This window comes from Saimiri boliviensis, chromosome 18 (assembly GCF_048565385.1).
Source record: "Saimiri boliviensis isolate mSaiBol1 chromosome 18, mSaiBol1.pri, whole genome shotgun sequence".
Lineage (NCBI taxonomy): Eukaryota > Metazoa > Chordata > Mammalia > Primates > Cebidae > Saimiri > Saimiri boliviensis.
In genome coordinates this window covers 25634259-25659619 of record NC_133466.1, presented here as the reverse complement: position 1 = coordinate 25659619, position 25361 = coordinate 25634259, and the positions used below count along the sequence as shown (strand labels likewise).

General features: G+C 34.4%; 1 non-coding gene and 1 pseudogene across 2 annotated transcripts in view; one reads left to right on the top strand and one right to left on the bottom strand.

Moving 5' to 3' along the window:
* The window catches only part of LOC101050783 (uncharacterized), a 387580-nt pseudogene that overhangs the window by 85759 nt on the left and 276460 nt on the right, over positions 1-25361 (top strand). The window lies entirely within an intron of this gene.
* Positions 170-237, bottom strand: LOC120368512 (small nucleolar RNA SNORD74). Its single transcript, XR_005582617.1, has one exon. It is a non-coding gene; the product is annotated as a small nucleolar RNA SNORD74 (small nucleolar RNA).

The window sequence follows — 25361 nt, the reverse complement described above, 5'->3', positions numbered from 1 at the left end:
TGTACATCTTGCTCTTAGTGTCTTAGGACAAGTTGTTTTCAGTCATAAATAATGCTTGAATTGTGAGCTCTTCTGCTTTGTAATCCAGGAGCAACCAGCCACTAATGATCATTTTGCAAACTACTTAGTCATCTACCAGCTAAGAAAATAATGATCTCTCTCTCTTTTTTCTGTTAGAGCTGTTAGCATTCATCAACAACCTTGGATGTCCCTACCAACATAGGCTTCACCAGAGACTTTTCTGTTTGTTTGTTTGTTTGTTTTTAGTAGCAAAGATAGACTACTTAAGATTTTTTCTCCAAGTATGAACATAGAAAATATAAAATATTCAAGCTCTAGATCATGCTTTGGATATACCTTCTAATTTTCACTTTGAACTACTTGTGATAAGATGTGACATTTATATTTTGTCATATTTTTCAATATATAATTTTTAAAATAACTTAGGCACTAATATGTATCATAGTCTTACATTATTATTTAAAATGATAAGAGTAAAGTGATATAGAGTATCTATGTAGGCACATATTTTTCCATGAAGGTTACATGCAATGTAAAGATGATATATTTTGAAGAAAGAAGAGTCACTTATATGTAATTAAGTTTCAAAATGATAAAGAAAAAAATTACTGTAATGAAGAAAAAAATCTGCCTTTCAGACAACTACATTGAAGGTTTATTTTAATTTTTATTTTGTAATACAGACTTTTGTTCCATAAAAACTTGTAACAAGCTCAAGATGTGGAGTATTAAATGAATTATTACAACATGTAGCCTAGAAGTAGGACCACATTGTAAACCATCAAAGGCATAACACACTAGAACAGGCCATGCGATTGTGGTTAACACACTCATACTGAGTATAGGCAAACCTTCACCTTCTGGAATTTTACATGTGCTGTTTCGCTCTTTGGTTTACTGCTTCCTGTGATCAATACCTGGGCAAAGCCAGAGCTCTTCAGGAGAAGGTTGAGATTATAACAATGTCAGCTTTTGCTTTTAGCGGAGTGATGAGGTTATCAATAATGCATTGGAGATCTTGGGAACCTTCGACATGCACATATCACAGCTGCCCCACATTTACTGTAGGACTTGCAGGTTTGAACTGAGTTGTCACCACATCTGTGTTTGAGGAGCCATTGATGCAGTCTCAAGTAATCTTGGGCACATGGGGAAAGCTGTTGAGATTATTTAACTGAAACATTGCATTTGAGAAGGTTATTTAGGAGTGAGAATATGTCTATGAAATTGCTTTTATTAAGAAGCCGGTTCAATATTCCTTTAATAGCTTTTTGTCTCCCTAGCTCCCTTCTAATATTTTTAAGTTTTGTTGTTTCTCTGACAAGTTTATTCATATCCTAACAGCTTGTCTGGCAGCAGGGTTCATGTTTTTTACTTGGGCTTTCTGGTCACGGTGATGGCTGAGAGTAATGGAGAGGGGGAATAAGTGAGTGTGGAAATGCAAAGCTGTCTCTTGTTACATTTTATCGATCTCATTCTGGTGTCATTCAATTAAGACAGAAATGTGATGGATAGTCTCTGCACAGATTCCTGGGTTGCTCTCCATCCATTGCAGATAAAGCTTTTGTGTTTTATTTTGGGGGAAGGGATGGGGAAAGGGCATGGGCAAGTGGGAGAAATCAAAGATGCTATGTGATCTGAATTACAAATCAATGTCTCTCTAAGGACGCTCCAAAATGTCAAACATGCCATGTTTATATTTTCACATACACAGAGTACTTCTGTTGATGTATGAGATGGGTTACTAGAATTTAAGTTGGTGTTAATTATTGTTGATTTATTTTCAAAGACCTATGAGCTAACATCACTCTTCTACCAGCTCAAGATAATTAAAAATGAGCCACATAGAAAGACACTTGAATCCATCTCATGCCATTTTGAAGTTTGCAAAAATGAGAAATTCTTTTCTCATTTTTTTATGAGACTGTGATTCTAGGTTGACCTTTTTGCAAATGGATTTTAAGGCCGATGAAATGAAAATAGTATAATTTTTTTTAAGTTTATAAACAGTTCATTCTAATCATTGCCTATGTTATCAAGAAGTGTACTATTGTGAGTAAATTTCAAAATTTAGGATGGCATGAATTCAGATCCTTATCCTTGATGAGGTATTTTTCCTTAACTATATCACTGCCTCTATTTGCTACCGGCGTTATAATGAGGATAGTAGGAATTCATGGATGTGAGAGGCTCTAAAAGTAACAATTCATATGTGCAGTGTTTTTTTTAAAGACATTAAAATAACTACTGCATATGATAAAAGCAGGATATGTTAAGCAAACTCCCTTGTCCTTTTCAAAACAATGCCAGCTTCAAATTGAGCATTCATAATTTTCTAATCAAGGTTATGGCTTCTGATAATTAATCCACACTAAAAGGCAGTATGGAATAAAAACATAAGCAGGAATTTTAATATTAGATCAATATGTTAATGTCCAGGCTCCCTTATATACTTGGTATACGACCTTGGAAAACGTGCATGCAGCCTGTAGTTTAAACCTTAATTTCATTAACTGAAAAAAAAAAAAAGCATTGCTCTGAGAATTATGAGACTAAGAATATGGAAATGATTGCTCCATGCTTGTCCTGCGTACTTGGCCCATGGGAGACATCCAACACATTTAGTTTTATTCTGAATCCCCCTTTATGGTTTTGACACTGAGTAATTTGGCCCTATAATAAGCTTGCTCAGTCATTTGGGAAAGGAATGTAAGCAAAGAAAAATAATACACTTGGGCCCTACCACTGTGAGTCAAAAATTTTCCAGATCCTAATTCGCAGAAGCCAATTTACCAATCTGTGTGATTTTTTTTTTCAGTCATTTTACTAAAAAAAAAAAAAAAAATTGTCCCTAAAAGCTTATGCAAAAATTTTATTTATGGAAGCCATGCAGTATGTTCTGTCTTAATCCAGATTTATCAAAGATTTTAAACTATTGTACTTTGATCCTAAAATTAAAGAGCAGCTGCTAGTTAAAGCAGTTATTTACAAATTTTACAAAAATTAAACAGCACTTGGAAATGATTTAGGTGGGAATTTAACTGAAAACCCACATTGTAACCCACTAAATAGTGTAGAAAACACAAAATCTCATATTGCTGGTATACACCTTGTAGGTATTGTTAAAAACTATACATATATATGTGAGGTGGGACCTGACTATCTTTATTTTTACTTTTTCCTTCTGAGGTTCTGCATTTTTAAATTGGATGTTTAAAGAAAATCATCATTATGAGTCAAGGCTTACCAGATATACATCAAAGTAGAATTGACATCTATTTAAGCAAAATACACCTATAAGATGTAGACAGTATATAAAGAAGTTTTTCTACATGATCCAAACATAAGACATAATTGGAGCACGTCTGGGAAAAGAAAAGGAAGTATCCTAAATATTTCACACGATTCTTTTCAATTGTCTACTTTGTGTGGGCTAAGACTGCTGAATGTATCCTTTACAAAAACACTATCAACACTTTGACCGAAGATGTAATGAGAACAAATTTCTACGCTCTCACATCATCATTGTGCACTCAGTAAGTATTACTGGGTAAGGAACACATTTGTGTGCTTGTGTTGGGAATTAGTGTGAATCATTTTATTCAGTTCATAGAGAGTATGAATAGTATTTCTTGATGTCCCAGGATAGTTTCTTTCTTTTTTTTTTTTTTTTTTTTTTTTTTTTTTTTTTTTTTTTTTGAGACGGAGTTTCGTTCTTGTTACCCAGGCTGGAGTGCAATGGCGCGATCTTGGCTCACCGCAACCTCCGCCTCCTGGGTTCAGGAGATTCTCCTGCCTCAGCCTCCTGAGTAGCTGGGATTACAGGCACGAGCCACCATGCCCAGCTAGTTTTTTGTATTTTTAGTAGGGACGGGGTTTCACTATGTTGACCAGGATGGTCTCGATCTCTTGACCTCGTGATCCACCCGCCTCGGCCTCCCAAAGTGCTGGGATTACGGGCTTGAGCCACCGCGCCCGGCCAGGATAGTTTTCTAATTCTTCCCATGTAGGGTAGGAATTGCAGATGTTCGGTCGTTCTCATTCCCTTTGAGCTAGTTCAGGTCTCATCTGGGTGTGGGGGGCTTCTCCACTCTCTTGGATCCAAGAATGTGCTACTGAAAAGCAACTTTCCAAGTTGTACTACATTCAACAGCTAACTGATAGAATTTTAAATATGCCATAAGGTAGGCTTTAAAAAATTACAAGTAACTATGATTTACAGAATTTACAGAAACAGAGGCTCTAGTTTGAGATGTTATCTAATACATTGTAAGTTTCAGTGCTCGGTTCCAGAAGAACATATAACCTAATCATGGTGGCAATATTGCCTCCTTAAATTCTTGAAAAAACTGTTTTCATGGCAGTTTACAGGATAGTTAAGCACGAGTTGCCAGTGATATATGTTTTTCTTTTTAAACATTCTTTGCTGCCTATAGCTAATATTAAAAACTTTGTTGTTGTTTACATTGCATTTCTTTATAAGCCTTCTTTCCAAACAGAATACACGCTTTGTAAAGCAAAAGACAATTGCAGATGATAAAGGAAGGTTGAAGTAATCACGATGACAATACTTAGTGCTCTCAAGAAACAGAAGGTTTCTCTATTCTTGTTTCTTATTTTCCGTTCATCAAAGAGGATTTAAAGGAAGATGTCATCACTTAGACCCTGGCAGTTCTTTCTCTTCTACACTTAAACCTCTACTTTATGTTATTGAACTAAGAAGATATTCTAGCCATTCTGTTGCAGGCAAGACATAAACAATTTCAAATTTATCAACTATATACAAGATTATGTTAAGTTTCGTAATCATTGTGTGTGCCTATCTTTATGTTTGCAGGATCCTGATGAGTATCTGCCTCCATTGGTCTCTCTGTCTTTGTCTTCATATCTTTCCTGCATGGATTTCTGGCCATAGCAACGTCGTTTGAAATACTTCCTCAGAAGTCCACTACCATTTATCTCAAATAGATTATTCTTTTCAAATATTAAAGTATTTCTTAATATCTTTTTTTGTTAAAGTTCCAACCTAAGACAACTTCAAGTTGATAGTCTCCAAATGAGACTCTGATTCAATGAAGTCCATTCTCTCTATTAGCTCATTGTCTCTGAATCTCTCTCTGTCTTACTTTTCAAACCTTACCCATCTCTTCCTCTCTATTTGTGTTGGCAACTCTTTAGAATGCTAACACTGGAGTTTTGAATGTGGCATGAATCTTAATGGTCACACACTTCATCTCTGTGCTTTCACAGTTGAAGGTCCTGAGGCCCAGAAAAGCTACAAGAGCTTAAATCTAACAGAAAGTTTAGGAAAGGTCTTTTCCCCGTGGAGGCCTCTAGATGCCTTACTGAGGGTCAGCCCTATCATCTTGTCTTAGGGTTTGCAGGGCAGAGTTCCTTGTCTTATTCATCTTTCTGCCCACAGTAGCTGAGGCCAATGTATGCTTGACATCTTTATGCCACATCTGAAGATGTTTTTAACACGATGAGTTAAATTTCATCTTCCCAAATGCAGATGTCCTAATTATGGATTCTGAGCATGAGGAGGAATTAGAATGTTTTATAACTATGTGTTGATAATTTTCTCTTTATTGAGATCTGTTACTCTAGAGGAAAGAGTTGGGACTCTGTTTTTCTGTTTCTCCTCAGATCATTTCTAGAGATTAGTATTTGCATTAACATTCTCATAATTTTTATACTAGAAGAAGGTATACCTAAGCTTGTTTTCTGAGTAAGATTCTATTTGAGAATAACTGGTGTCTGCTATACATAGGAATTCAACAAGCTATTTTGGTAGTATAAGTTTGAACAATATTCTGCTAAGAATAGAAGATAGACCCTCAAATCACACATTGAAAAAGATATCCAGAATGAAACCTAGAAATTCTTCATGTGGGTCAACCTTCTCACTATATTCCCACTGAAGTATTTTACCTCCTCTCTCATCAAAATCTGATTCATCTCTTAAGGTTTTTTTGTTTTGTTGTGTTTTGTTTTCAGTCATTAATGAGTATAATGTCAGCCTCTGGCTATCACTTGAATTACATAGTTGAATATTGAACCAAATTTGTCTCTGGCCACCAGGCACAATAAGCTTTCTAAAAGACTGACTTGTAACAGATTGAATTAAGGGCGTGGGAAAGGGAAGTGGAATTATCTGTGCAAGTTGGTCAAGGAGAATAGAGGTAAAGCCATAAAGCCATGCTGCTTTCACCTGTCACTTGGGAAAAAATAATTTTGGAGTACTTACCCATAACTAAAGATGGCTTTAAATATAGACATGCACTTCTTGGCTTGTTTCCTGTCATGTTATATTATTTATGTTTTATCAATTCAAGCAGGTTCATAAAGAGAAAAGCTCCCTGTTTTGGGCTAAGCCGTAAAAAGCCACAACCGGGTCCAAGTGTTCCATGACTCTGTTGCATTTGGTCAGAAAGCCTATTTGGTCATTGTACTCAAGGGTGATAAAAGTCCTTGAGGATTAACTCTCACATAATCAAATTTACAAGAAAATCAACAATAGAAAAAAGAAACCTACCATGGACAAATGGAGGATGTATATATTTGTTAACTGGTCAAAACATTTTCTTCCCAGTGGAATAGTTAATTCGGGAAATTATATTAGTGTGTGTATGACCATTACAGTTTATAAAATCAAAATAAATTTTATACATTAATCCTAATGATTATCACCAGATAATTATCACCTGAATTTCCAGTCAAGTGGATAGGAATCAGGAGTCTCTAACATGGTTGGTGGAAAGCTTGCATCAAATGGAATCTGCTATCTTGTCCCATTTTTATACTCATGCAAATTATCATTGCTTATGAGTAAAATAAGTCAATGGAATGCTTGGTATCATTAAAAACAGATAAAGGTAACTAGAGAAAATATAATCACAAAAGTACAAACTAGTTAACAAAAGAAAGAATGTCACTGATAGGCATAGATGTATGTTTTGGTCCTCTGTTTATCTATCTATCTGTTTTTATTTTAGCAAGTAGCAGTTTAACTAGCAAAGTTTCAAATGCAAGAAAAAAAAAAAAAAACTGTGGGATTAGAGTACCTGTAATTTTTCTTCCAGATTTCACAAATGTATGCAAAAAGTCCCTGAACAACTCTACTATTTTACTAACTTTCTAAATTTTGGAAGATAGATTTTCTGTTTTTCTTTTATCATCAAAAACCAATCAAAGTTTTCTTATGTGAGCTCTATGTTCAGCAGAGAGTGACATGAGTGTACAAAAGACCACTTTTTACCTTAAGCAATTTCCAATACAGCTAGGTAGAAATCATCTTGAAAGATAAGGAAAACTAAGAATTTTAAGTCAGTTCTAAGTGCTAAAGAAGTGATGCAAAACATACCCTCTTCAGAAATTCAAAAGAGAATTGTTTTTTTTTTTTTCTATGTAGCCTGGAGCAATCAGAGAAAGATTTTTGGAGGAAATGTGATTTGTGAATGGTTTTAAAAGAAAGAGACAGACAAACCAACAGAGAAAAAAAAAAAAAACAGAGAACTCTATATCTCTGCTCACAGTCTCAGGACCATGGAGAAATACTTATTATAGATGGAGAAAATGGACCCACAAAAAATTGCCCCAGGGCATCACAGGGGTTATCTAGAGAAAAAAAAAAAAAAACAAAAAACAAACAAACAAACAAACAAAAAAAACTAACATACATTGTATGTATGTGCTCTGGTTGACCTTAATCAGTGATTTTATGATCCAAATGAAATTATGTGTCTCAATGAATAAATATGTAGCTATAATATAAAACAATAGGGGCACTTTAATATTTTGGGCAGGTGAGTGAGTGAACATATGTAGGGAAACATTATTTTCACATCTTGTATAAATTCATGAGAGGTACTTATCTGCCAATACCTTTTAGATCTTTTTGATGTAGACTAAAACATTATATATTCACAATGGGAAAGAGATGTATAAAATATCATAAGAAGCAATAACATGGGCCAGGCATGGTGGCTCATGCCTGTAATCCCAGAACTTTGGGAGGCTGAAGCAGCGGATCATGAGGTCAGAAGATCCTGATCATCCTGGCTAACATGGTGAAACGCCGTCTCTACTAAAAATACCAAAAATTAGCCAGACATTCTGGCATGTGCCCAGCTACTTGGGAGGCTGAGGCAGGAGGATCACATGAACCTGGGAAGCAGAGGTTTCAGTGAGCCGGGGTCATACCACTGCACTCTAGCCTGGGCCACAGAGTGAGACTGTCTTAAAAACAAAATGCAATAATGTGTGAAACAGACCTGATAGTTTCCCACTCATCTACCCCTGAAATCCTGCTCCTTTCCAATTTTCCGTCTCTGTAAATGGCAGCAGCACTCACCCAGTATCTCAAGTGTAAAACCTAGGTGTGATACATTTTTCTTTTTTTCCTGACACCCACATTCTTTCTGTCTGCAAGTGTTGCCAACTTGATTTTCAACTCTGTTCCAGTACAGTCAATTCTCCCTACCCTAGAACTACCGCTTTTCCTAGAGCCACTGTCATCTGCTACAATAACCCTCTAAATTATATTTCTGTTTCCAGTCTTCTCCCCCTAGAGTTAATTTTTCTCGCACCAGTTAAGGTGACTTTTTAAAAATGCAAATTAGATAAAGCTTTCAATAGTCTCTCATTAGAAAAAATTTTAACTGTGTAGCCTTGCCTACTTGAGCCGCATTATGAAGCTTCTGCCTATGTGTCTGGCTTCATTTCCTACTACTCTCCACTAGCGTATCATGCCCTAGCCACACTGGCCTTGAAGACGTTCCTCTAACATGCCTTAATCCTTCTAGTCTCAGAGACTTTGCAATTCTATCTGCCTAGAATACTCAACCTTCATAGGGTTCTCTTTGTTACATTCAGGCTACCACTAAAGCATCTCTTCCATCTCTTCCAAATATATATATATTTGTTTATTTATATATATTTGCTTATTGTCTTTTTCCTAATGTAAGTCCCATAACAGCAAAGACATTGTCTCTTTTGCTTATCCCCAGAATCTAGAAGAATTTAGGGCACAAAAGAAGTATTTGATAAGTATCTGTTGATTGAATTCATTAAAGAAAGTGGGACATAGTTTGGAAGACTTCTTCTGAAGGAGTGAAAAGTTATTTTGTAGCCAGGAGGGCCTGGATTATCATCTCAGTTTAGACACATACTTTCCTTCTGGACTTGGCGAAATCACTGAATACCTCAGTTTTCGCCTATAAAAAATGGAAATAACAATTATAAGTCTGGTTTGCAGAGAAAATTAGCAATAATAAACATTATCAACACAATGGCCAATAGAAGATGTTTACTGATATAATAATAAAATAGTGAATGTAAGTGTAATAACCCCAGGAGACTGAGACAAGAATCGCATGAACCTGGGAGGCAGAGGTTTCAGTGAGCCGAGATCACACCACTGCACAGCCTAGGCAACCGATTGAGACTCCATCCAAAAAAATAAATAAATAAATAAAGAGTAATGACTCAGTGCCCCGGATTCTAGCCAGAATTCTTCACCAAAGAAACATAAAATATAAACACCCACTCCCAACCCTTCAACTCATTATCAGTGACTTCTATCAGACTCTTGAATATGCACCCTTGGGAAATGAAGTAAGAACCATAGCTTAAATAGTTTAAACTCATATGGGACAAAACAATGAAAACACACCAGAGGGAACAATCTTACACTGGAAAAGAAATCAACCCAATGACCTAATGTATCTTTTTATTATTTCTTGGGAGAACTTGTATGTTTAATTCATATAATTCTTTACTGTTTCTATGTTGGAATTCACGTACATGAAAACTACACTCCTATCAACAAAATTGGACTTTAAAAAACCCAAGGATTTTAGTACTGAAATGCTTCAGTGCAATATATTAGCATTCATTGACTAGATGAATCCCCACGTGCACTTTCTGTAAATTACAAAAAGTTGCCCTTTCTTCTATGTACGTGAACACATGTACCCTTGCAGGTGTAACTGGACTCATGCTTAAGGCTTGGTAAGCAAGCCTGGGCTATATATCAGTCTCACTCACCACCTGGCCAATCTTCCTTTCACAGGGCTCAGGCCACACAACCATATGCAAGATCCTGTAAATATTAGATAATGAATACAAAGACAGAAAAATATTCTGAATAGAGTGAACTGAAGATAGACAAAGGTCAGCTATGCCTTTCTTCAGTTGGCAGTTTTTAACAGCGTGTAGAATAAAAGAGACATGCAGTTTCTACAACAGAAAAGCAATTACAGGCATGTCACATTTGAATGTGGATCACTGATTATTATTGACCCAAACTCTAGAAAACATTCTTGTCCAAATAGCATGCTTGTCAGTATTTTAAACCTAAAATCTAATTTGACAAATTTGTAGTAAGGTTAGGGTAGGAAATGGAGGAGTTGATCAGGAACTGAGTAACCCCTGCTTCTTAGAGAATATCTTTAGTGTTAAACTTAATTCTAATGGTCTTTACTGAGTATCTTCTCCTCTGTTGGACATTTCGAGTTATAGAAAAACGTGTGCAAACAGTTTTGGACCTTGTGGAAGCAATACTTAGGAGCACCATATCAGTGTATATGTATCTCTATAATACAGAACACAGTAATAGAGAAGCCATGACAACAAAGAAGGCAGGTCAAAGGAAGAAAAATCTACATACTGACAGGTGAATCAGAAAAGTTGCATGGGAAAAGTGGGCTATTGCATTGGGAGTCCGTAAAGAGCAGGTCCACTCTGTCATCTTAATTGGCTTGGTAAGCAGATCCTGGCTTTCCGTATTAAAGCTGGTCCTTTGAATGAATGAGAGCACTAAAACTTTGAGCTGGAGGAAAACAATATGAATACAAAGGAAAAATGGAAGAGTGGGCTCTCTTTAGGGAACAGCAGACAATCCACTTTGGCTGGGATTTGCCAGGTGTATACATGGAAAGAAGGCGTGTGAGTTGAGGTTGGAAAGATATGAAAGTGTTCACCTGTAGACTAGATTCTAGGGGAATGTGTTGTTTTCTATTTTCCTATTGTTTTTCAGATAACATATATCTTTTGAAGTCTTTTGAACATGATTAGGCCTATAATCTATGAAGAATGAATTGCCATATGTATGTAGAAGTTATCTTTGAGACAAGGAGTGTGAGAATGGTGTGTAAGAGGATGTTCTTATGTAGTATGTAAGAGAAGCAGTAAGGACTTAATGTAAGACGAAAGTGAAGGTGACGATTTGGCACGACTTAGTGTTTAGGTCAAACAGCAACAACAACAAAAGGAAACAGAAGGATTAAAGATGACTGACATTTTGTGCCTGAGTAAATGAAAAAAGTGAAAAGTCAACAAATGAGGTAAAGCTAAGAGGCCTTCTTAGAACTCTGAGAATTTATTCAATACTCGTTCTTAACAAAAAGTAGAAGTTGGCCTGTAATATAAGCAGATTTTGACTGAGATTCATTAAAGTCTTAGCTTTTTTAAATAACTCTTTAAGATAACATTAATTCTTGTTTATTCATTAAGCTCCAAGGCATCTTATGAAGTCACATATTTATGTACAGATTTCTGTTTTATCTTATGTAATGCAATCATATTTGATTTACAAATGTAAATGAACTCATGTATTTAATCAAGAATAAAGACATAATACTGAATAACAGCTCTTAATGCTGATATTTAAATATCTTTCTCTTCAAGAGAATTTGTATACATATACCCCTTTTAAATGCCCTCACATTGCTGATTTATGAAACTTTTTATTTTGACCATTATAACTGACATAAATGATTTTAAAAATAGCTTGCAAAAACAAACAAAAAGAAAGCTAAAAAATTCTGAGAAATTGTATTTCTGGATGTAAAATAGCAAGTTTGATGGAGGCTGGTGATACCATCAAGAAAATGATAATGAAGATAGCAGAAACAGATCATTGGCAATTAGGATTGATGCAAATTCTTTGACATTTTTAAGGGAAAATAGTCACATCCCTGGAGGCTGGAAGTGGCCAACAATTCCGCAAGGAATAGGAAAGGAGATTTATGTATGGGGAAGACTTGTATATTCCTGTAAAAGAAAATTTTGGAGATGCTGTTTTTGGTCTGACGTCAACTCACTCTTGGACTTCCAGCTTTATTTTACTATCCACCCATGTTAAATTCCCTCATCTACCCAATTGCTCAGGCCAGAAACCCAGATGTCATACTTGACTTTTCTTTCAATAATTACCCTAATCTGATTCATCAAGGAGTGCTGTTACTTTTACCTCGCAAATATATTTTTAAACTATCCCATTCTGTTCATCTCAATTGCTACCATCCTAGAATGCAACTCTCTCCTCTTACACCAACTATTGGAATAACACCTCAACTGTTCTTCAGTTTTTCATCCTTGTCTTTCTCTAACTTCTTTCCCATAGAGCAATCAGATTTATATTTTTAACCCATAGATCTGATAATGTCATTCTTTTCTTAAAAACTTCCAAAGTCTTTTCATTATACACAAATTGAACTTTTAAAAAAGGTGCAAATGTCCTGTATTAACTGGCTGTTGCTTATCTCTCTTGATATGGTTTGTCTGTGTCCCCACCTAACGCTCATCTTGAATTGTAGTTTTCATAATCTCCACTTGCTGTGGGAGGGACCAGGTGAAGATAAATGAATCATGGGGCCAGTTTCACCGGTCCTGTTCTCGGGCTAGTGAGTTGGTTTTCACGAGATCTGATGATTTTATAAGGAGCTTTGGCTGGGTTCTCACTCTTCTCTTTCCTGCCGCCGCCGTGTGAAGAAGGATGTATTTGCTTTCCCCTTCTGCCATGATTGCAAGTTTTTCTGAGGCCTCCCCAGCCCTGCGGAACTGTGAGTCAATTAAACTTCTTTCTTTTATAAATTACCCGGTCTTGGGTACGTCTTTATTAGGAGTGTGCGAACAGACTAATGTATCTCTCAGCACATCACTCCTTTGCCTAGAAGGGGTCTGCTGCAGGAAAGATATTCCTGGCATGAGGAGCAGAAGGGAGAACCTTCTGTCCTTCCCCACCTCAGGCTTGTATTCCACCTTCATCGTCTTTTTAAGGGCAGTTTCCACTGCACAATAATTAAAGTTGCAGTGGGGTGAAGTACAGATATCAGGGAACTCCCATTTTACTGTCTTTACTGCACTTCCCACTCTCTAGGGAGGGTGGTTTGATGCTCTTTGGCTGCTTTTGGGTGCATATTAGAGGACCTCACTGGGAACATTGGACTGCACTTCCTATGTGTTGGGTAATAGAGTTTCCTCTCATTGCTGTGTCATCCTCAGCTCACATTTTTAGGGATCTATTCCACATAACTTTCTCCCTTACGATGTCCATTATCCTTCCAGGTGCTCGGTTAAGAGTTTCTTTTCATGCTTAGGACTACAAATATGATCTACAGACTATAATAATCTATTTTTGCACCAATAAATTCTGAGAATTAAGCAGATATCAGCATTGTAGGAAGCTCTTCTTGAACCTGAAGCCGAAGCAGTTAGCTAATCCAAGTGTAACATTTACTTTGTCCAGGCAGGATTCAAAGTCAACTCCACTCTGTCTTCAAACTTCAGCTCCCCAAGTGGCCCTACTGAAATCTTTCATTAAAATTGAGTGGAAAGGCAGGCACAGTGCTCCCCAAAGAAATCTTCCTCAGAAAACCCTCTCACATCTCCTCATTTCAAGCCTCATATAGTTTTAATGTGTTCACAGCCACCTACTTTGAAATTTCTACAGCAAAGTCTATCCCAAAATTCACTTGCCACTTAATATCTCTTATATAATAGTACTCCAGTTAAATGCTTTTAATGTAACACACTGACATATACGCAAAATAAATAAAATCTCATATAAAATGACAACTTTCACTCTGATTTTAAATTAGACTTATCAAATTGAATACTGAAAGAACATTTCAGTCTATAATTATTGATACAGATGACCCATGTCAAAAGAATTTTTAAATAAAAGCCAAAATATCTAATGCACTTAGAGTGTCCCATCAATATTAAGTAAAAAAATTCTACAGTTAAGTGTATTAAGAATTCTTTGTAGTTTTATTTTCATTTTCTACATGGTTAAACATAAATTTCCAAGAAGGGATATATCTGTAAATTAGATTTTGAAAAGGAGCAAGGTATTTGTTTTGGGAGAAGTTCAATAAACAGAAGCCCCAGTTAAAAATGTCAACTATTGTATGTCCATGGTAAGTTCAAAACCTATTGCTATTAATCTTGTGTTCTAATATCCAAAATTTACGGTGCTGCAATAATTTGTTTTTAAGTAGCTATAAAAATGCAATGAAACTTGTTATTAATTATCTCATTTAGCAGAAACACCTTGTAATTTAGCTTAATAGTTGTGTTTTATTAATTTCTTATCCTGCTTTGGCCACAGCCTATTAAGAATGATCTCAACTGCCTATCCAATCTTTAGAGCATTTAATGAGTACATTTTATTTTCCCAAAAGGGATCTAAACAGTTAACTTAAAATTTTTCTTAAAAACTTCAATTATATTGTCATTGAATATTCCTGGTTAAGTAGAAAATAGTATCATGTTTAATTGTAACACAAAGCAGCAGCATACATGTGTGATACTCAGTTCTTTTAGTTGCTAGTATAGTGAAATTACTTGAGTCCTTCCTTTTGAGGTATAATAGGATGCCCTTAAATTTTTTGGCTGAATACTTAAAAGACATAATTAAAGGAAATAATTTCATTGGTGAATTATTTTGCCATATAAGTAGATAAACTCGGGACACACCTGTTCTTGACTGAGAATGTTAGATATATATGTATTACAAAATCACATAACTCAACCAATAGCCAAATTGACTTGTTAGCATTGACTTACAGGAAGGAACTTGTTTCTTTTGCTCCTGAAAACAAAAATCAAAAACCAGTGTCCCATGTATGCAATTTTTAAGTTAAGTAAAATGAGAAGACCAGATTATTCACCAAATAATGCCACAAGGATGGTTTTTGATATGGTTAAAAACTGCCTCATATATTGGGTTTCAATTGATGGTCCTCAAATCTAAGGAGATTTTTAAAAATGTCATATCCCACATCTCGTTCCTGAGATGGTACCTCAGGTGTCCCTGCCTTGGGAATAAGATTCTAACCCTTCCTAATGCTGCCCTTGGTCTCTCACACAGCTGTTCCATCTAGTGCAGAAACTTGGCATATTCTTATTCCCACAATGGGATCATTCTCATTTTAAAAACTCGTTTCACATGTTGCCTTCTGAAGACCTTTTCTCTTGGCCTTTCCCACCATTTTATCTGTGCAAGAATTCTTTTCTCCTCCTCTTTCTCATTATTCGCTATCATAACATATAATCCTTCAGTCATTTAAAATAATCCATATTACATTTTTAGCAGCTTAAACATTGCTAAATAGATACATAGAAAATATATGTTGAATGAACAAATGTCTCTCAAAACTCTGGATAGCACAAAGGCAATACAAATGTGTTAGTTGGGCTGGGAGCAGTGGTTCATGCCTATAATGCCAGCACTTTGGGAGGCTGAGGTGGATGGATCACTTGAGGCCAGGAGTTTGAGACCAGCCTGGACCACATGGCAAAACCCCATCTCTACAAAATATAAAACTTAACTGGGTGTGGTGGTGGGCACCTGTAATCCCAGCTACTGGGGAGTCTGAGGAAGGAGAATTGTTTCAGCTAGCCGAGGTTGGGCACTGGGCAACAGAGTGAGACTCTGTCTCAAACAAACAAACAAACAAACAAAAACAAACAAAAAAGAAACTTGAATGAATGAAATTTTGGACCAAAAGACTATTTGATGTAAAATGTTATCAATGTCTATATTAGTTTGAGTTACTTGAGTTACTTCAGAAAGGCAGAAATGTCTTTTAGGAGCAGGCCTCTAATAAAAAATCATTTTCCCTGAAGAACAGTTGCCAATTTATTTCAAATTTTCACAGCATTTCATATTTATCTTTCAAACTGTAACTTTTTGTTGTCTGTATGGATGGAATAATTCTAGAAATATTGTCATCTTCAAAATTTTCCATATTTTTTAAAGTAAAATATGCTTAGAGGGCAATAGTTTTTCATTTTTAGAACAAGTTTCAGAATCATGTATACAACTGAAATGTATTGGCTTTTGATAGCAAAGGCTATAATACTACAGATGTCTAAATTGTATTTTGACATTATTAAATAGAAACTGAGAAGTCTGAGCCAGTACACTGGGCTCAAGGTTTGAACTAGAGGCTTTGCTTTAAAGGACAATATAAACTAAGATAGTTTTCCTAAAACCACAGTGACATGTATTTTCTTTGATTAGTGAGTAGTATGGCTCATAGATAGGGTTTTACTTACAGTCCAAAGCAACAATGAAATCATGTAAAATTTTCATTGCGTGTTTAAGATATATCTTAAGTGTATTTAGCATGGGCCTATTTTGTGACATAAAATATTGTTTATAAAGCTTTGGCATTTAAAAATAAGTTTTAAACAGTTACTTTTAAAAAAATATTAACTCAAGCTCATTACTTTTACCAAAATGTAGTGTATCTAATGGAAAAGTAATAATAAATTGTGTTAGATTGTTTCAAAAATCCTTTCAACATAAAAAAGCGTTATGTTTTATATCATTTGATTCATTTGATATATGAAACAGCATCCATGAAAAAAATTTTTAAAAGTAAATCACATTTAGCCCTGTTTTTTTTTTTCAAATGTTAGAGAAAAATTAAGAGGCTGAAAAAATACAGCTAGAGATTTTTGATCTTCCTTTAGGAAATCCTGACATTCCAGAGAAACTTGGATAGACTCTGAAGGATTAAACCGTTTCTGACTTTTCAGGAAGTTTATCTTTCATTTAAAAGGATATCTGATGGGGTGGAATACAAAATTTAAAATAAAGAAGATGTTAAATACCATGTCAGGGATGTAAGGTTAACAGTGGTGGTTTTGTGCTTTAGAAACATATAAAAACCTGACATGAAAGTAAAAAAAAAAAATTTCTAAACAAAAATGAGCACGTAAGTTGTTTTTGGTTTGCTTGCCTGTGTATAAATATGAAAGTGATACACATCTCTCCTTGAAGTTATGGCCCATGTACTTGACATTTTTGCTTTCTAAGTGATCGTCTAATGAATGGCCTAAGTTAAAGTTTACTTTAACGTTCACTCTGTACTGGTCTACCCGAGTCAGCTGAGTTAGTCAGAGAGTAATTGGACTGTCTGTCTCTGACCTCTGCATTCTGAATTTGCTCTGATGAAGTTCATGGGGTCTAGAGTTTGTGCAAATCATCTGTGAGTGTGGTGCCTGCTCAGCTTAAGGACTTGAGCCTGATAGATCAGAGAGAAGCAGGAATAGACTCAGCTGCTGTCAGTGGCAGAGGCCAATGTAGAGAAGGAAACAAAACTGAGCAGTAGCCTGCTGAAGGCTATGCAAGGCCATCAGACACTGAGTTCTTAAGGTGGGTTGGAGGAGAATGTCTTCTGGATGTCTCTTGGGCAGTGACAGTTTGCCTGGAGACTTTGACATTGGCTTCGTGAGCCACTGCTAATGTGTGCAAGAAATGTAGCAAAAGTGATGTCTGTTTCTGGGTGAAAACATCTAGGGCACCATAGAGATGTGGAGTACCTTCATGTCTCAGCCATTGTCTGTAGGCTTTGCTTAAAAACAGTTCATTCTTATCATTAGAAAGAGAACTTCACTAATCATAGTTATAAACAGATTATTAAAAGATGACAGAGAAATGTGACGTATAAGGTTTTGTAGAAAGAATAAAATATTAAAGCAAAATGTGAAATTGCATTTTTCTCAGTGGTTAAAATCTTTCCAAACTTCAGAATTTCAGGCTCACATGATTTGCATTAAATGACATAGATTTTTTATTAAATAAACCCACCAAATTATTTAAATTTGAATTATTCCTCCTCTATGGGAGGGGCATACTGCATTTTAAATAAGGAATATATTTTAATATTATAACTGAGAGAGCTCTGAGTTGTGATTTTCTTGAAGACATCCGTTTATTACATGTTTGAGAAAATTGGGAGACTGTAAATTGAAATGCTTAAAACTGATGTGAAAAAGGAAAATGTCCTTATTTCTAAAATAAAGTGAGGGAGGAAGGGGGAGATGGTCAAGGTGTATAAAGTGTAAGAATGAACAAGTTCTGGAGATCTGCTGTACAGCCTGGCGATTAGTTAATAATAACGTATACTTGAAAATTTTTAAGAGAATAGATCTTAAATGTTCTCACCACAAAAACTAAGTATCTGAGGTTATTTAATCATTGTGCAATGTATAAATATATGTATCAAAACATGACACTGTACACCTGTATATATAAATATGTATATTTATACATACATTTTTATATTTATATATAAATATATAAGTATGGATATTTATATATAAATATATAAGTGTATATATATATATACACAATATTTAAATTTGTCATTCTATCTTAATAAAGCTGGGGAAAAAATAAAGGGAAAAGAATTCGTTGAACCACCATTAGTGTTGGTATACAGTGGTTGATCTTGGGCTTTCTAATGATTTACATATATGAAGATTATCTTATATTTAGTGCTTAAAAAGAATTTGAAGTGGTGATTCTATTATGTGTAAATGGATTATACAGTGGGCATATTTTTGTTTGCTGCGATATTTGTGTAAGAAAAATTCTAGAAGCAGTAGTCTTGGTCATTTTTATGTAAAGTAAGCATAATCCAAATAAAGTCATTTTACTGAGAGATGGGAGGAAGCTGATGTTTTAAATGAGGGATTTAATATATTGATTTCAAGGTAGAAGTTTTGGTGTGTGCGAATTTTGCTTGAAATATCAAAATGGCTACATCGTATTAGATTAAAAGTAGAAAGAATTCTTCCTCCTAAGGTTTTTATTGTTCAAAAAGGATTTTTAAAAATGGAACTTAAATGAAGAGTGTACTCTGAATTTTTGTTTGGGTTCTACATTGCAATACTAGTTTAGGCATATTTGCTTTAAATGACCAGGTACGCTAATTAGAAAGAAAACAATTTAAAAGGAGCTGTATCAAGTACAGCCCTGCAAATGGTATGAGCTTTTTCCAAGGATCCATATTGTCCTTGGACTTGGCTGTTGTATTATACTTTAAATGGAATTGATTGTGTGGTTGTAATGAAAGTAGCAGATTGATTTCTATGCAGTGTTACAAAGAGTAAATAGAAAAATGTTCCTGTCTTGACCTGCATTCATAACCAATGGGATTTGCTGGCTTTAGACCCAATCTTTAATAAGAGATAAGATGCAAATGTAATAAAACTGGCTTCGAAGTTTAAGGATCTTTTCAATGCTCATCAAAGATGTTTCTTGATGAATTTAGATGTGTTGTATTGATTACATCACAATCACCTAGGAAATGTTACCTTCTTTAAATGTTATTCATAATTTATTATGTAATTAGTATTCGTAGAGTTGTGCCTTTATACACATACTAGGATTATTGAAGTGAAGGTTATGGTACAATGGTATATAATTTAATTGTCCTTAAAATTGAATTCTTTTATTGTTATTTAAGCAAATGATGATGGTTTAATGACTGATTATTTATGAATAAATTTTTACATTGCAAAATATTAGAAAAAGGTATAATTGTCATACTGTAGCAGTATATTGTAGTAGTGTTTCTTGAAGGACTATTCCTGCTGAATTAAGAATTACTGTATTTAAGAAATGAAATGCTTGTTTCCATTAATGAGCTCAATCTTTTTTCTCCACCTTTTCTTGATAATAAGTTAACCAAATATGGGTGTTACAGTTACATTTTATATTCTAATTGTTAGGACTTTATGAGCTTCGATTCCTGTTCACCCTTTTGTAAACAAAACTCAAGCCCACAAAGCAAGAAATTTAAAATATAAAGTGTAGTTGGTAAATTTGCTTTGCTATAAATGAAGGAGTGCAAAAAGAGTAACAATTCATTTGTAAGCAACAGTTTCTTCACACATTATGTGACTTTTTTTGGATTTGTTTTATGTTTGGGGTAAAACAGTTTAGTATAATGATGCCTAAATGAGACAAAACAAAACAAAACAAAATAAATTTAAAAAACAAAACAGAACAAAAAACTAACACATTTGACTGCCGATGTTTCTCAGCTGTAGCTTCCAAGAGCTCTCTATTCTTCCCAGCCCACTTGATACCCTGCAGGTCGTGGCAGACAATTCACAGGAAAAGCTTAGAGATCGAGCTTGCACGCTTCTTGACTCCATTTTAAACCTTTTGTTCACACCAGGGTGGCATTTTTTCACACCGCATGTGGCAGTTTTGACTCCTATCCAACTTGTCTTATAAAATCAAAGTCTGTGATTTTTACATTCACGGGGCTGCTTCCTGAACTGCTACTGCTGTTGGTGTCTTTCCTAGTGATTGGTGCAGAAGTTTCTAGCAAAATGTGTTTTCGGGAGAGAGGAAGAAAGCAATATGAAAAATGTTCTGGGCCTAAAACACAGGAAATAAATTTTGGATAAAACAGAGGTTGACTCTGAAAAGATTATACCCAAAATAAAATACACTAGCCTCTATTTCTATTTTTTGTAGCACTCTGCTGAGTGTTCAGGTAAATTTTTAATAAAAACAATATAATATCATTTTCAGGTTGCATGATATTTTTTAAAAGCTGTCATGTAATTGCAAAACAGTCTTATCCTCAGATTTATAGAGTTATTTTCCTATAATATTTTATAATCAGTGAGTGTAAATGAATTTTACTTTTAGATATAACTATTCGGCATGTTCCATTTATGTTCAACCATGAATAAAACAAAAACTATTTTAAAAATCTATACTATGAATCACACATTTGAACAATTTCTATAATCACATCATTCTTAAATTTTTCTTTCCCCTGTGTTTAATTATAAATATAACTTCAGGCATTTATATTTCTAAAGATAAATCGTGCAGCTATTTCAAACAAATTACATAAAACGATAATCATAAAATAACAGCAGAAGTGAAAAATTTCAGCAAATACCAAAGTAGATAAATTGGCTTGTTTCTGTAATTATTAGGAAGACATAAAATACTATAGATAAGAAATCTCTATAGATAATCTGATAATTGCTATATAATTTCCTTTGAAATTCTTATTTTGTTTAAATAGTATCTTTTAGCTGTGTTAGCAAAAACATAATAAAATAATATTCTAAAATATTTGCAAGCCATATGCTTTAAATTAGTTTGTGTGTGTGTGTGTGTGTGTGTGTGTGTGTGTGTGTTTATGAAGGAAGAACAGAGGAGAGTTTCTGTTTGCATCAATAGATAGAGAATCATAATTATATAATTTAATATTTTCTAAAGTTATAGAATAAGCACTCTCATTCTTAGATTGCTGCTTTTTAAACATTAACAGTTCATTCACCAAGAAATCAGTTAATAGAAGTAAATTTTTAGGAAGTAACAAGTATTTATGAATAGTGTTAAACTTCAAGATGAATATTATTGCATATTTAATGTAACTTGTAGCTACAAAGTCAACGTAAAATCATTTCAGCTAATACAAATTGTATAATTTGTATGTCAAAATAAATTATTTTAAGAAAAAAATGTAAAAAAGTAGTTGTAGATTATAGTCTTGATGCCCTTTTTCCAGGAGCACCTAATTAAATTAAATACATTTGAATTATTCATTACAATATTGGAAATTTGAAATGAATCATAAATTGAGAAAGACTTTAATTTAGTTTTTAAGTTTCTGGAATAACAAACCATGACTGACAAGAACATAGGCAAATAGCACTTTGTTGTAAGTCTTGTAATAGTAGGCATACTAACAGAACAACTGTATGCCTTCCCTTTTACAGATAGAAAACTACTTCATCTACAACATCTATAAAGTATTAGGAAAGAAAATATAAATAATTCTCAAGGTAACTAAATCCAAATGGTTAGTGTAAGTAAAAATCTGTTTAAAACAAATGAATTGCAATAAATGTTATAGTCTGGGTTTTTTTATTATGCACAGATATTAAGTACAAGTTTTTGCCCCTCTTTTAGTTAATTTAAAATTTGACCTCATAAGAAATAGAAAGGAAAATACTTTTTGTATTCACATATACAAATTTTCATAAAGAACAAGTAAAATCCTTGTCATTAAAAGCAAAACAATTGAAAGCAAGTAATACCCAAATAAACACATACCTACTTAACCATAGTTTAGTACCAAACCTTCTTATAAAGTTAAACGGCATCTAGAGCTCTAACAAAGCATTTGAAATTAAAAACACGAAAAAAGCAAAAAAAAATTCATCTAAAGAAAGATAAGTTTATGAAATAAAATTTACCTACTTTTGCAGCTGTTGTATTTGTTGAAAAAAGTATGACTTTATTTCATGTGCATGCCAAAGAATGTAGAAATACTGTATATTTAGTTCATTTTTCATTATCTAGTATAGTAAACCCACAACTTTTATTGCTTTAAATTTCGTATTTTCTACCCTCCCGGCCTATTCCCTGGATTTCTTCAGAGTCTCTTCCGGCCAGCGTATCTTCTGTTTGAGGTGCATCAAAATAAGGTCCTCAAACAGACACACACAAAATAACCACCATCCAGCTGAGGAGAAATAGGTTTTCTGTCTTTGCCCTATCCTTACGTGTTAATAAAATCAGCTCATACATTCTGCCACAAAATTCAGCTTGGAAGTAATCCTCTGCTTCTTAGAGCTGGATGAAAAGAGTACTCATTGTGAATTATGTTTCATCTGTCACAATAACCTTCTTTATTCTGTCAGGGACCTCCCCTTTGCCTGTGGCAATTAGAGAAAATAGGTATGCGTTGAAGTATGAAATAGTGGGTTCTTAAAATGAAACAAAACAAAACAAACTGATGACACATACACACAGTTATTGCTAAGCAATATACTGAAGATCAGTAGAAGAGGCGTTTTAAAGTCATTCTGATTTTAGAAGAACACAGTAAAAGGATGCTTTTTAGAATGAGCAGGTGGTATAGTTGCTATTAGTTATTGTCAACATTAGTTATTGATGACAAGTTGTGAATTGTAATTGTGCTAAAAATGAAATGTAAACATCTTTTTATATTGTGTAGTTTCTAATTAAATCATGTCACAAGCTATATATCATAAATAGTATTTATTTAACATATGAAATCACCATGATTTCATGTGCATTTAACAGACCATAATGAATTTATGTGCTTTTAAGTCTGTTTTAATGCTCCAGAATAACATTTTTGCAAATTTTTAAATGGGAAAAAACAAAGAAAAATTTTCCCTTGAAACAACTTATCAAACAATTTTGTTTAATTTAAAATCAATGTGATTATTTGATTTACTTACTCTTACAAATCACTGAAATTACCTGGTGGCAGTTCAAGTTCACCTTTCTGGAATAAACCTGTTAAATGATAGACACCATCTCATTATCTCCTTGAAAGGACACCTCAACTTTTTGGCTTCATAGGTTACAGTAAAAGTTACACTCTTTCTAGTTACAAATAAGTTAATCTGGAAGATCTTAAAAAGCTTAAAAAGAAAACAGAGTTGACAGAAAAGAAAATGCTCCTTCTAATACCAAGAGAAAGTCACTGCTGATGAAGTAACTGAAACAGTCATCATAACAGTTGGATAAAAGCACAGAAATAATTTAAGCTAACACAAAATTCATAAAGTCTGAAGAAAAAATTCTTGAGACTAAAAGGAAAACCTTTTGGCCCACTGCACAGGTTGGGCACAAAAGTGCTTGCTAAGCTATCTATTTCACACATGCAACGACAGAAGGTTCGATATTCATTCGATCGATGAGTGAAAAGGCACAATGGCAAAATCAGACAGACTTCTTTTCAAATACAGATCTCCAATGTCCCCCTCCAGTCTGCAGATGCACGGCTGGTGGTGTGGCTCAGACGGAGCAAGGGTTACATCAAGGCTGTTCTCTGGACCGTGCAATCAGTCTAGACCAATGACCTGCAGCATCATGCCCTTTGAAGAAGAGGCAAGTTCGGTCATGATGAAGAAAAATCAAGGCGTACCCCTTTTAACAATAGGGAGCAGCTCGAGGCTGCAAAGAGGTAAGCAGGGTGAGAAGAAAACGGCATCTGCTTCCATGGTTACAGGCCAACTATGAGAACCTTGCTTTTCAAGGGAGTCTGTTCTCAGGCTCCCTCACGGGGTATGTCATGCATTATAAGCAAAGGCAGGTTGAGCTGAAATCCGCATAGTTATTTCAGAGTAAAATGATACGGAGCACATGGCTGGCAGAAAAAATAGTCACATGACTATTAAGAACCAGATTTGGGCTATTTCAGAATAGATTTCTTTTTTCTTGTACCAGTTTCGATAAAGAAAGACAGTAAATTTGTATACAACAACGATGATAAATATGATTTTCATTTCTCAGGCTTTTATGTGAGCAGAGGTCAGGGGTCAAGACACCCCTCCACCCCAATGGCAGGACCATACAGCCTATTGTTAATATAGCTTTATTATGGATATCATTTTAAAATATTTTCCTTTTTTGGGCAGACTAAAACAGAATATATGTTCTTGTGAAATTTCTCTCTCTGACCTGATTCTCTTTGATTTGTTACCCAGGATTTTCTGTGTTTTAGATCTCATGTTCATTTCTGATGTTAGATCTTATGAGGAGAGGTAGAAGGATTGGTGAGAAACTTCCCTGGTGTGGTGTTACTCATGTAAGACAGTGTGAGCTTTCCTCTGCCTTGTGAAATCTTAAAGATAATTCAAATCTGCAGCAAAACCATTCGCCTCTGACAGTCCTCCTGTTTCTAATTCATACCTTTGTAGTTTATTCGATGTGCAATACATCAATGAGTCTATAGATTCTAATAGAAATGTTTTTTCTTTTCTGCAAGGAAGTTGAATTTGAATTTTGTAATGATATACTAGTAGCTAATATTTTAATAAAAATTTGACAAGCATGAAATGTAACATATTCTGTATTGAGGAAAGACCATACTATATAGTAACCTCATAAAATGTACACATATGTATAATCAACATGGATAAGACATTCCTCTGACAATATACCACAGCTCAATATTAGAAGAATTAATACTGGGTTATGATCTAACTATGGGCAATTAACTATGGATGTTCCATGTAGTGTATCTTTTGAGCAATTTTTGTTTGCAAGTATATTAAAATTAGGGAATGAAAAAGGAAAGAATCCTTCAAAGACAAGGCACGAAAACAACTTTGATTAAATTTATTTTTCAGAACTTAGGTATTTTGGTATAAATAAGCACAATATAGTCTTGTGTGTAGATATTCGTGTCAAATACTGACCTTGTAGGAAAATACCCTTATAGCTTAACAAAAGCAGTGAA